Source organism: Nuphar pumila, chromosome 5 (assembly GCF_984573655.1).
Source record: "Nuphar pumila chromosome 5, dmNupPumi1.hap1.1, whole genome shotgun sequence".
In the NCBI taxonomy this organism is placed as follows: domain Eukaryota; kingdom Viridiplantae; phylum Streptophyta; class Magnoliopsida; order Nymphaeales; family Nymphaeaceae; genus Nuphar; species Nuphar pumila.
In genome coordinates, this window is record NC_143253.1 from 10,869,122 (window position 1) to 10,881,043 (window position 11,922).

The 11,922-nt window shown below is 40.5% G+C and overlaps 1 long non-coding RNA gene across 1 annotated transcript; it reads right to left on the bottom strand.

The window, feature by feature from the left end:
- Positions 1-268: 268 nt before the first annotated feature.
- On the bottom strand, positions 269-1,559 carry LOC149836763 (uncharacterized). The gene is made up of 2 exons (XR_016432055.1): positions 1,424-1,559; positions 269-597 (listed from the first exon to the last, which is right to left on the bottom strand). It is a non-coding gene; the product is annotated as an uncharacterized LOC149836763 (long non-coding RNA).
- Positions 1,560-11,922: the final 10,363 nt, after the last annotated feature.

Below are 11,922 nucleotides of genomic sequence, written 5' to 3' on the forward strand. Positions count from 1 at the left end.
CACCTTACAAAAGAATGATAGACCTTTTTAAATACAAAAAGTCCTAAGGCAATCTATTTTGAGTAAAATTAAGTAACAACCTTCCAAAATCAACCTCCACACACTCCACCAACACATATAAATTAATATTCCTAAAAAAATGCAAACACACAATGACACTCCAACTGAAATGCAAATCAAATTTGTGCAACAGTGCCTCAGACACCTCAACATAGTTACATTTTGTTGCACAGTAATGAAATGTGTGAGTGAGCTCTATCAAACACAGTTTTGGGAATTCGAATATATTTGATTTAGCAACTGCCATTGATTTTACACACCAATATCAAGAAAGTGGTGAACAACATGGCCACAAGGTATATATAGTGTTTTTCATAATGAAAAAAAGAAAAGAAAGTAAAATACTTTATTGAAGAACCTGAATAATGGATTGGAATAAAGCATCAGCTAGGAAACGATAAGCCTCCTGGGAGGGATGAATGGAATCCCAAAAGACATATGGTGATGCATCAGAACAAATAAGAGAGATTGGGTTGCATAGAGGACCAGTCTCAAGCAAGCCTGTTCCACAGCAGCCTTTTGTTGTCTCTTGGAAACCTGAAAGCCAAAATATCATATAGGATTAAAGGAAAAAAATGCTGACTTTAGATTAAAAAAACCAAAAAAATTAAGTTTTTAGGAAAAATAAGGCAAGGAAATTTGCTAATGTCCGATTGTTCCAAGAATGAAACTCAAAAGGATTGACGGGGCCTGCACAAGCTGTGGAGCATGTGGTTTAATTCAATGCAAAGCAAACACCCTTATCAATATTGGAACCAATTCATCCAAGTTATTATGTCACAAGGAGATGGTATTTCGGTGGTGTCCCAGGTGACACGGACACATACAGATAATATTTTAATATTACTTGAATATTTTTAAAGTTCTGAAAGTTATTTCAATAAAAAATACATTTTTGACGTTAACACACCAAAAAAAGGCTTTTATTGATTAAAAATGAAAAGTTCTATGTTCTCGTGTCTTATTTTTCAACAAAAAAAAAAAAATCGAACTTACAAGTTGAACATGCATCACTCATCCTCGTGTCCACGTGTCTTTGTGACATAGAATGATAGATTGAACTCAATTCATTTAGTGCCTGGGTAGCTTGCAATTGGTTAGCAAATATACATTGTCAAGAACAATGCTCTTTTTATTTTTTGAAAGGCAACCTGGAAATAGGCAGACGCCTATACCAGAACAACAGCTAACCCATGTGGCAGAGGGATTCGATCCTGGGCCTTCAGCTTGGCACAGGACCCCGCTTACTACATGGGATACCACCTCGGTACATTGCATACATATTTTTCAATCACAATATAGTCCATGGTTGGGATTTTATATGATAAACAGAGAAATGGCACATATATAAGAATGAACTTACCAAAATTTTGAGGATATTTCACCAACTCAAGGAAGGTGCTGTAAGTGTCTCCATAAGCAATTTTGGCACCATGAAGCCTTTCTGGATCCAGGCTTCCCAACATGGCCTGCAACTTGGTGTTGTATTGGATTGCTACCAAATTCAGGCCTTCAATGCAGGTGAGGCTGAAAGCATCCGAGTACATAACCATCTCTGCAGGTAAGCAACCCAGTGGCGCTAATCCGGCGGTGACAAATCTTCGAACTCCGAGATCATATAATCTCTGCAAATTAGTGACAATGATCTTGTTCATGGTTCATACACTAAATCCAATCCGTCCATTTTATATATGTTGATTCGGTCCACCTTGTGCGGTACCGTGAAATTTAATCAGTTTATTGAGCAGCTTAACTTAGTCCGAAAGCCACACTGACCAGAGTGCAAGATCATAGTAAGGAAGTTGCAAGTAGGCATATAGCACAGTTGGAAGTAGGGGTGTCAACGGATCGGGTTTGGTTCGGACCCAGGTGGAATCATACCTGGCTACGATTTTTGCGTAGGGTATTGGGTCCGGACTCAGGTTTAATTGGATTCACCATAAGAGAACCATACCCGGACCTGATCAGAACTACATGAACCAGACTCAGGACATACCTGGTAAAATAATATTTTTCATCATTTTTACATTGAAAATTTGTGGGTCTTAATCAGAACTCCGGTCTGGTATAAAATTTCACAAACTATACTGGCTCCATGTACTAATAGGAGACCTTGGCCTTGATCGGATCTTCTTATTTATCATCATACCCCCGAGACCCTATAAGGTTTGTATGGGTCGGGTCTGGGTAAACCCGACCCATTGACACCCCTAGTTGGATATACTTAGTGTGGGGCCCAGATAATGTATTTGATGGTTACTGGTCCCACACACGCTGCGTGTGTTCCACATCCACTCGAGGTTATGTCGCTAACATTCCTCAAGTTGCAAGTCTTCAGAAATACGTACACCAGTTAACATGTAAGTGAAGGATGAGGCTCACAGGCTGTCAGTGACACACCATTTGGTGGGCGTGTCATGGCTGACACGAGTTGGACATTTTATGACATGTACAAACACTAACATTTTATATATATATATATATATATATATATATATATATATATATATATATATATATATAAATACCAAAAATAAGTTTTTTATTGATTAAAAAGTTGCGACATACATCACAGGGTAGGCTAGTTCTGCAAAGAAAGCCTACTAGGGTAGGCAATCGACCGAAATTGCTGGAAAGTGACTGCTTGATTTTGGAGGAAATCTCACGAGAGGGTGGTGTATGTTCGCCCCCGATGATTCACTGAATCCCACGTCTGTGTTCGGGGCTTTGAATGAGCACCACGTATACAAGCACATGGGGCTCGTATTCCCGTGTATGTTGACATAACTTTGCATCGGACTCTGGTGTTGTTGCAAAGACTTAAGTACCCTTTCTTGCTATTTTTCTCATAAAGTGATGGTTTGAGAAAATGACAAAAATGCCTTTCATTCAAAAAAGAAAAAACAAACAGTTCAAAAAAAGGACAAACATGTCCTCCATCCAGAAAGTCGAGGATGATGTTGACTCTTCAAAGTCTTATTCTTCTTTCTCCGTTCAAAAAAAGGACAAACATGTCCTCCATCCAAAAAGTCGAGGATGATGTTGACTCTTCAAAGTCTTCTTTTTCTTTCTCCGTAAAACATTGTAAAACCCTCTCTCTCTCTAGAGAAGAAATCAAGGGAGGCAAAGAGTTCTCCCTGGAGAAGGTCATGAACATCAACCCTCTCACTCTCTCTCCCTTCTCTCTCTACTTCTGTGCACATCCAACAGACGATCCTACATTGCTCCATCGTCATCTTCTTCTTCTTCCTTCTCCGTAAAACACTGTAAACCCTCTCTCTCTGTAGAGAAGAAATCAAGGGGGGCAAAGAGTTCTCCCTGTAAAAGACCATGAACATCAACCCTCTCACTCTCTCTCCCTTCTCTCTCTACTTCTGTGCACATCCAACAGACGATCTTACATTGCTCCATCGCCATCTTCTTCTTCTTCCTTCTCCGTAAAACACTGTAAAACCTTCTCTCTCTCTAGAGAAGAAATCAAGGGAGGTAAAGAGTTCCTCCTGGAGAAAGCCATGAACATCGACCCTCTCACTCTCTCTCCATTCTCTCTCTACTTCTGTGCCTGATTTAGAGTTTTTGCCCTTACAGGAGGGGGTCTGGGGGCTCCCCCCCGGCGCGGATCCCGCTGCGCGGTTAGCGGGCGGGGGTCCAGGGGGGGCCGCCCCTGACAGGAGGCTCGGGGGGCACCCCCCTCTGAACCAAAATTTTTTTGGGCCTTTCAACAACGATTTGTAATATTATCGGGCTTTCCTACAGCAATTTATAGTATTTTCGGGTCTCCAATGAAACACTATAGTGATTTGCGAAAGACACTACAAATCGCAAATCGCTATAGCGATTTGTAGTGTCTTCCGCAAATCACTTATAGCGATTTGTAGTGTTATTCAGTAAGCAAATCGCTGTAAATCGCTACTCGAATTAGAACAAACTTGTCAGGGTCATATCTCCCTAACCGGAGGTCATATTTCAAATCCATAAAAAGTGGTGCCTTCGTTATTGAGTCTAGTTTATTTCTGTAAATTTTCAACGATTACTATTGTCATTTCATTCCTCATTTTAACTAAAAACTAGACTCTTATTTTTTTTTGTTATTTGAGTTGCACAACACCATTCTCGCTTGACATCCACATCTTGATTCTGGCATGCTCCTTGTTGGATTTTCCATTGATTTCTTCCAATCAGGCTCCACAACAGTCAATGTGCAGGTCAGTCGGTGCTTGATGGAGCAATGTAAGATCTTCTGTTGGATGTGCATAGAAGCAGAAAGAGAAGGGAGAGAGAGAGTGAGAGGGTTGATGTTCATGGCCTCCTCCAGAGGAGATTTCTTTCTCAGATAATCCTGCAATGCAGAGACTGGGTCTTAAATAATCATCTTCGGGGCACAAAAATATGTCTTTCTCACCACGATACCCTGTGCATTTTTTGACCACGACACCCGGGACCCGTGTCGGGGGGAGCCCCCGGACCCCCCTCCTGTAAGGGCAAAAACTCTAAATCAGGCTCCATAACGAATCAAGTTGAACGATGCTACCCACGCTGGGAGGAGCCCCCAAACCCTCCTCCTGTAAGGGTAAAAACTCTGAATCAGGATCTACAACTCATTTAGTTGAATGATGTTACCCACGCTGGAAGGAGCCCCCAAACCCTCCTCCTGTAAGGGTAAAAACTCTGAATCAGGCTCCACAACAGTGAATGTGCAGGTTAGCCGGTGCTTGATGGAGCAATGTAAGATCTTATGTTGGATGTGCATAAAAGCAGAAAGAGAAGGGAGAGAGAGAGAGAGGGTTGATGTTCATGGCCTCCTCCATGGGAGATTTCTTTCTCAGATAATCTTGCAGTGCAGAGACTGGATCTTAAATAATCATCTTCGGGGCACTTAAGTCTTTACAACCACTCCTTTTCAAGAATCGTCATTTTTTTTTGCACCAATGGAGGAGAGGGTACTTAAGTCTTTGCAATCGCATCAAACTCCAATGCTAATTAATGCTGACAAACATGGGGATACGAGATGCACATGCTTACATACGTGGTGCTCTTTGGGACCCCGAACATGAGATGTAGCTAACTGCCCTGTTCGGGGGAGGGGAACATATAACCTGCTTTGAAATCTCACCTTATGATGAGATAGTTTTTTTTTTAAGAGGCTAAAATAAATATAGAGAAGTAATATTTACATTTTCAAAACATCCAAAGTGAGCCTCAATATTTAGACGATAGACAATTTCAAAATACCATTTTCAACATACTATATATTAAATAAAAATACTCCTATATTTTAAAAGCCCTAGCCCGAACGAGACAAACAATACAATTTTTAGAACTCTCATGATTCTTCTAGGCAATTGTTTTCTGATCATTATAAACGGGCACTACAAGAAAATTGTTAATTAGCGACGGAAATTAGCGACGGATTTTTCCGTCGCTAATTAGCGACAGATTAGCTAGAGATAGAATCTGTAGCTAATTCGCGACGGATTAGCGAGGAAACAACTTTTATCGCTAATCTGTCGCAACTTAGCGACGGATTAGCGACTGCATTTTTTGTCGCTACTTTTTATTACAAGAACACCATTTTAGCGATGGATTTAGAGAGGGAACTCTGTCGTCGCTAATTAGCGACGGCGTAGCGACGGAATATATTTCGTCGCTTTTTTATATTTTGATTTAGCGACGGCTTAGCGACGGAAACATTCCGTCGCTAAATGTCACGTAAATCCCTAATCCCATCCCTCTTTCTCTTTTCTCTGTTTCGCTGTATTGCTCCCGCCCGCCGCCCTCTCCCTCCCGCCGCCCGTCGGCTCTCGCCACCGTCCGGTCGCCACCGCTCGCCAGCCGCCGCTCCCCGTCCACCGCTTGCCAGCCGACGCTCGCCAGCTGCCGCTCCCCGTCAACCTCCCACCACCGCCCGACGACGCGCAAGTAATCACTTCTTCTTCTTCTTCTTCTTCTTCTTCTTCTTCTTCTTCTTCTTCTTCTTCTTCACGCTGTACGCCCCGGCGATGGCCGATGAGGTTGAGCCCGGGCTATCGGCGGCGAACCTCGCCTGAGCTTGCCTTGCCTCAAGCTCATGGCCTGAGGTGAGGCTTCGCCTGAGCCGGGCTTGCCTCATGCTCATAGCCTGAGGTGAGTCCTCGCTTGAGCCCATTTGAGGTGAGATGGGCCCCTGGGGTAGGAGAACTTGCATGCAAGTTGCTCCTGCAGAGATGAGGTGATGCAGGGGGTTCAGCAATGTGGGACGGCAAGGGACGAGGTGGGGCTCCAACAAGGTGGGACGATAGGGGGGCAAGGTGGGGGTGGCAGGGTGCGAGGTAGGGCTGCTCCGACAAGGTGGGATAGCTCTGGCAGCAGAGAGAGAGAGAGAGAGTCTTGTGAGCAAAGGGCTCCCGAGAGAGAGAGAAAGGGGTAGCTGATATATATATATATATATATATATATATATATATATATATATATATATATATATATATATATATATATATATATATATATATATAGTGAATAACAATGCAAAATGACATGAATTGATAAATTTGTTGTGTGAATCATTGAGAAGATTGCACTTGAGCAGTGAATCAGAACAAGAAAATAAAATAGAATGGAGACAAGGAGTTTACAGGAATTAGTAGAACTAGCATGCAAAACTGGGATTTCCAAAATAAGGAGCTAGAAGGTTTAACACTCTCGGTTTGGTATGCATTCCATGTTCAATGAATGTAACTTGTGGAAGAGGAGAGGATAGCACTCTGAGCAATATTTCCACAAAAGACAACATGAAAAGATCTACCAGTGAAGCTATTCCACAAAAGTGGATAGTTTATTTTTTCTTCAATAAAAAGCAAACCTTGGCATATTTTAAAAATTCCAGAAACCGTGGTTAGATATTATTGTTTCTTTTCTTTTCTCTATCTTGTTTTTTGGGTAGTCAAGCTGGTGATAGCCTTTGCAGGATTTGTACCTGAGTGCCCACCATTGCAGATAGTGCAACCTCGACATCTTTGGCCCTAATGAATACAATTAACAATAAAATGACTATTAAAAAGAAAAAGCTAACAATGAAAAAGTATAGCAGGCTCCAGGCAACACTGGAAGACTGTGTATTGTCATCTAACAACCTGACTTCATCGCATTTCATCATTAGATATATCATCAACAGTTTAGTTGTTTTTTGCATTGCATAAGTGTTTGTGTTTCCCTAATTAGCTTCAATATTCATTTTAACATAGTGTTTTTTGCAGATTTCTCAACGGAACTCGCTTGTGCCCCGCCACCCGTGGTAAGTAAGTGACAAAAAAATGCAAATCGGGTAAATACCCGTGGTGAGTAAGTGATGCAAGCGCATCACATGTTATTTAATTTATTGAATGTAACACTTTATTGTTCACACACTCACTTAGTTGTTGATATCTAGGACTGCTTTGTTGGAGTTCGGAGATCATGCTGAGCATGATTTTAATGTATGAGAATAGAAGTATTCTTATTTTTGGAGTACGGAGTCCATGCTATGCATGGTAGTAGTTAGTGGGATATTGAAGTGTGTTTGTTGCAGGTACATGTTTGACATTTGTTTGATATGAATTATTTCGATGTATTGCAATGTTTGATGTGATTGTATCCATGCTTACATGTAGTTGCTTTCAATTTGATTATGTCTTCCATGTGAAATTGTATACTCAAAGCATGCTTCAAATGAATGTATCGTGTCATGAATAGTTTGCACATGAAAATATTAAGTTATCAATGCATGCATCATAATTCTTGTGATTGTATGACATCATATATTGCATGATAAATTTGATATTTTCTTCATCATAGCATTCTGATGGTTCTCTTTTAACTGGTTAGGATACTATTCGTAACATCACACGACAGAATGACTGCAAACCGTGAATGGATGTACCGTAGGATAATGGACAATGAGTTATCGCATGAATATATGGATGGTGTCGATAGTTTTATTGAATTTGCAACGACAAGTGTCAGTACGGTAGATCCCACATGTCGGATTAGGTGTCCCTGCAAGATTTGTAAGAATAATCGATTTGTAGAACCTCATGGCGTTAGACATCACCTATACAGGAAGGGTTTTGTGAGTGATTATCAGAACTGGACGTTTCATGGAGAAGAATTTAGAAACGATTTTGATGCATGGGTGAATGTGGTGCACGATAATCCATATACGAATTTGATATTTGATGCTGCAGGAACAGAACTGGGTTCTGCTATGAGAGAACGACAACGGTATGTATTAATTCTATTAATAATCATTGCAATATATATGCAAGTTATCATAATGTTATCATTAATTATTAATGAATACTTTAAACATTATTTTGTAGGAGGCATATGAGCAACAGATGGTAGAGCGATATGGCGAAGACGCTACTCAGCATCCATCGTTTGATCCTACAGCATGGGTGACTGCAGCAGGTGAACCAAAAAAAGGTCGCGTGTTCGGGTTTGGGAGTAATATGAACACTTCACCAGTTATTGGTTCTTCCAGTTACGGCTCACCAACTTCTTGCGCCGACATAAGCTCCAAGCAGCCGACTATTCTTTCTGGTGATGATGTACGCGAGATCATTAATGAATCACTGAATAACTACTTTCAATACACCGTCTCCCCCTTTCTCCGAAATGAGATCAAAGCCGCTGTTCAGGATAGGGGATCTTCGATTCCAGGTCCCTCTCAGGTATAATCACATATTCAGTTTTTTGACTGCCTTAGAGCACATATGAGCATCTATATTCACATATTCAATTTTTTGACTGCCTTAGCACACATACGAGCATGATCGAATCACATATATAGTTTTTTGCCTGCCTTAAAGCACATCTGAGCATGGTAGAATCACATATAGAGTTTTTTTAGATGCCTTAGAACACATATGAACATGCTATAATCACATATTCAATTTTTTGACTGCCTTAGAACACATATGAACATGTTATATATCATTTATGATAGAATCACATATAAAATTTTTGGCTTTGCCTGCCTTAGAGCACATATGAGCATGCTATATTCACATATTCAATTTTTTTACTGCCTTAGCACACATATGAGCATGATAGAATCACATATATATATAACTTTTTGTCTGCCTTAGAGCACATATGAGCATGATAGAATCACATATAAAGTTTTTTTGACTGCATTATAACACATATGAGCATGCTATAATCACATATTCAGTTTTTTGACTGCCTAAGAACACATATGAGCATATTATAATCACAAATTCAGTTTTTTGACTGTCTTAGCACACATATGAGCATGCTATAATAACATATAGAGTTTTTTTACTGCCTTAGAACACATATGAACATGTTATATATCATTTATGATAGAATCACATATAAAATTTTTGGCTTTGCCTGCCTTAGAGCACATATGAGCATGCTATATTCACATATTTAATTTTTTTACTGCCTTAGCACACATACGAGCATGATCGAATCACATATATAGTTTTTTGTCTGCCTTAAAGCATATCTGAACATGGTAGAATCACATATAGAGTTTTTTTAGATGCCTTAGAGCACATATGAACATGCTATAATCACATATTCAATTTTTTGACTGCCTTAGAGCACATATGAGTATGATAGAATCACATATAGAGTTTTTTTATTGCCTTAGATCACACATGAGCATATGATAGAATCACATATAGTGTGTAATTTATTTCATTATATTTTGTTTATCAATACTGACTGTTCTTTTCTTGTGTAGGCTGCTAACGATAATCAGGGTAGTGGAGCTGAAGGGACAGATAAAGACAATGAACAAGAAGACGCACAAAATCTTGGCGATGATTAGAGGACTGTGTTGAAGAAGTTCTATTTTTTTTATTTTTCCTAATTGTAATTGTTGAATTGTAAATAATTAAACTTCTTAATTTTAAGGTGGAACGATTAATTGTTGTAGATTCTTGTTATATGAATTTTTTTGTGTGGTTTGTTTTTTATTTACAGGAAATATAAATTGTACAGGAAATAGAAATTGTACAGTTCTCGGTAATTAATTTTCAAATAAATTTTTTTTAATTTTTTTTCGTGTTTGCGACGGATTAGCGACGGAACCATCCGTCGCTATTCATATTAATCTAGCGACGGAATTAAATTCGTCGCCAAGCGGTTGTCGACGTTGAGTACCGGCGGATTGGCGACGGAATATAGCGCTCGTTATTCCGTCGCAATTAGCGACGGACCTGGCGACGGAATAATTCCGTCGCCAGTTAGCGTCGAAATATTCGCGACGTAAGCATATTGTCGCCTCGTTGTCGCTAATCCGTCGCTAACCATGTTAGCGACGGATTAGCGACGGAATGTGGTCGTCGCTAATCTACTGCTTTGTTGTAGTGGGGGATCATTGAACTTTATCATCGTATAGCCGATCATCAACCCTGTATCGACGAGCACATCCAACCAAAGAGTCTAAATGTGTTTTGCCACTTTCACAGGCAAGTGTACGTTGTTACAAGGGCCAAACCATGCTGCTGCGGACATTCCAACGTCTAACACCGGTCATAAGGTACCTAACACATCACTTAAGTGTTATTGATGTATGTTGTGCTTCTAAGTTTCATTCCAAAGATATGGTCATTTCAAAGTCAAAATGCATACCTCCCATGTCATGAAGCGTATAGCGATTACATGAGCACCGTTCATACATAACTTCACCCACTAATGGGAAAATTCTTCTGACCCCATCTAAAAGATCAATTGATAATTGAAGTCATAGTGATCACTATGAGCACCACCCAAACTCATTCACCGACAACTTTTATGCACTTGTACGGCCCCACGTGTCTCGCATGCATGAGACAACACTGCCGCACCATGAACACCTCAAAGGCTTGAGCTCACTTTCACTGGAGGATTTGCACTATGCAGACACCCTCAAACAGTTACATAGGAAAAATTTGTACCAAACCTGTGCCAAGATAGGCAAATCAGCTCAACAAGAAATCCTAAGTGTTTTGGGAGTTGACCCCACCATAGGAAGAACCTAAAAAAAACCTTTGGGAAACCATAAATTTTACAACTTCATCGAAACTCCAATCCAACACGTTATGAGTAGTTCATTAGTTGGTGAAATATCAATATTGGACCCAAACAACTCAAAATGCACATATTAAAATCTTCATATAAAGTTTTGAGCACCTAGTGCAGTGCCAGCGTCCTATGCATGCTACAGCATTTGTGCTGCTTGCCGCAGCACCGCACATGCTTGCTCTCCAACATGAAACTTCCGCCCAAATCAAATGGTTAAAGAAAAAGCCTTCCGAAAAATTATCCTAAAAATATGGTCCCACCGCATGGCATGCCTGCAGCTGCACGATGCAGGCTACGGCCTGAACACATGTGGGTAGGCCCAAAATGAGCCAAATAGCCACGGGGCTAGCCTGGCTGCCCCACGCACACGGTAGCCAGCCTATCTATGCTTTCTAAGAAGCTTCCTCACTGCACATCGCACACACCCTTGTTTGTGACCATGCACAATGCTGTCAACTTGGCACCGAGCACATTCCGTAGCATACAATCACCAGTTGTGGACCTCGCACCGCACCACTTTTTATTGTGCGGCACCCCCACAAGGGCTTCCAAGCTCGAGGTGTGACAACGAAAATCACCGCTGAAATGAAATGGACTCCTACTCGCTCTAGCTATGCCTACCCTACTTACTGTTGTTGTCCCGGTGGTGTAAACTGGAGGTGCACCCTGGCCTTCACGGAGTCAAGTTGCTTCGTTTAAATACTTGTTTTTACGTACCTAAGCAATGCACAAAACTACGTTTTCCTTTGTTACCCCAAAAAAAAGTCATTCAAATGCACATTAAACATTATTTACACTTCTTAA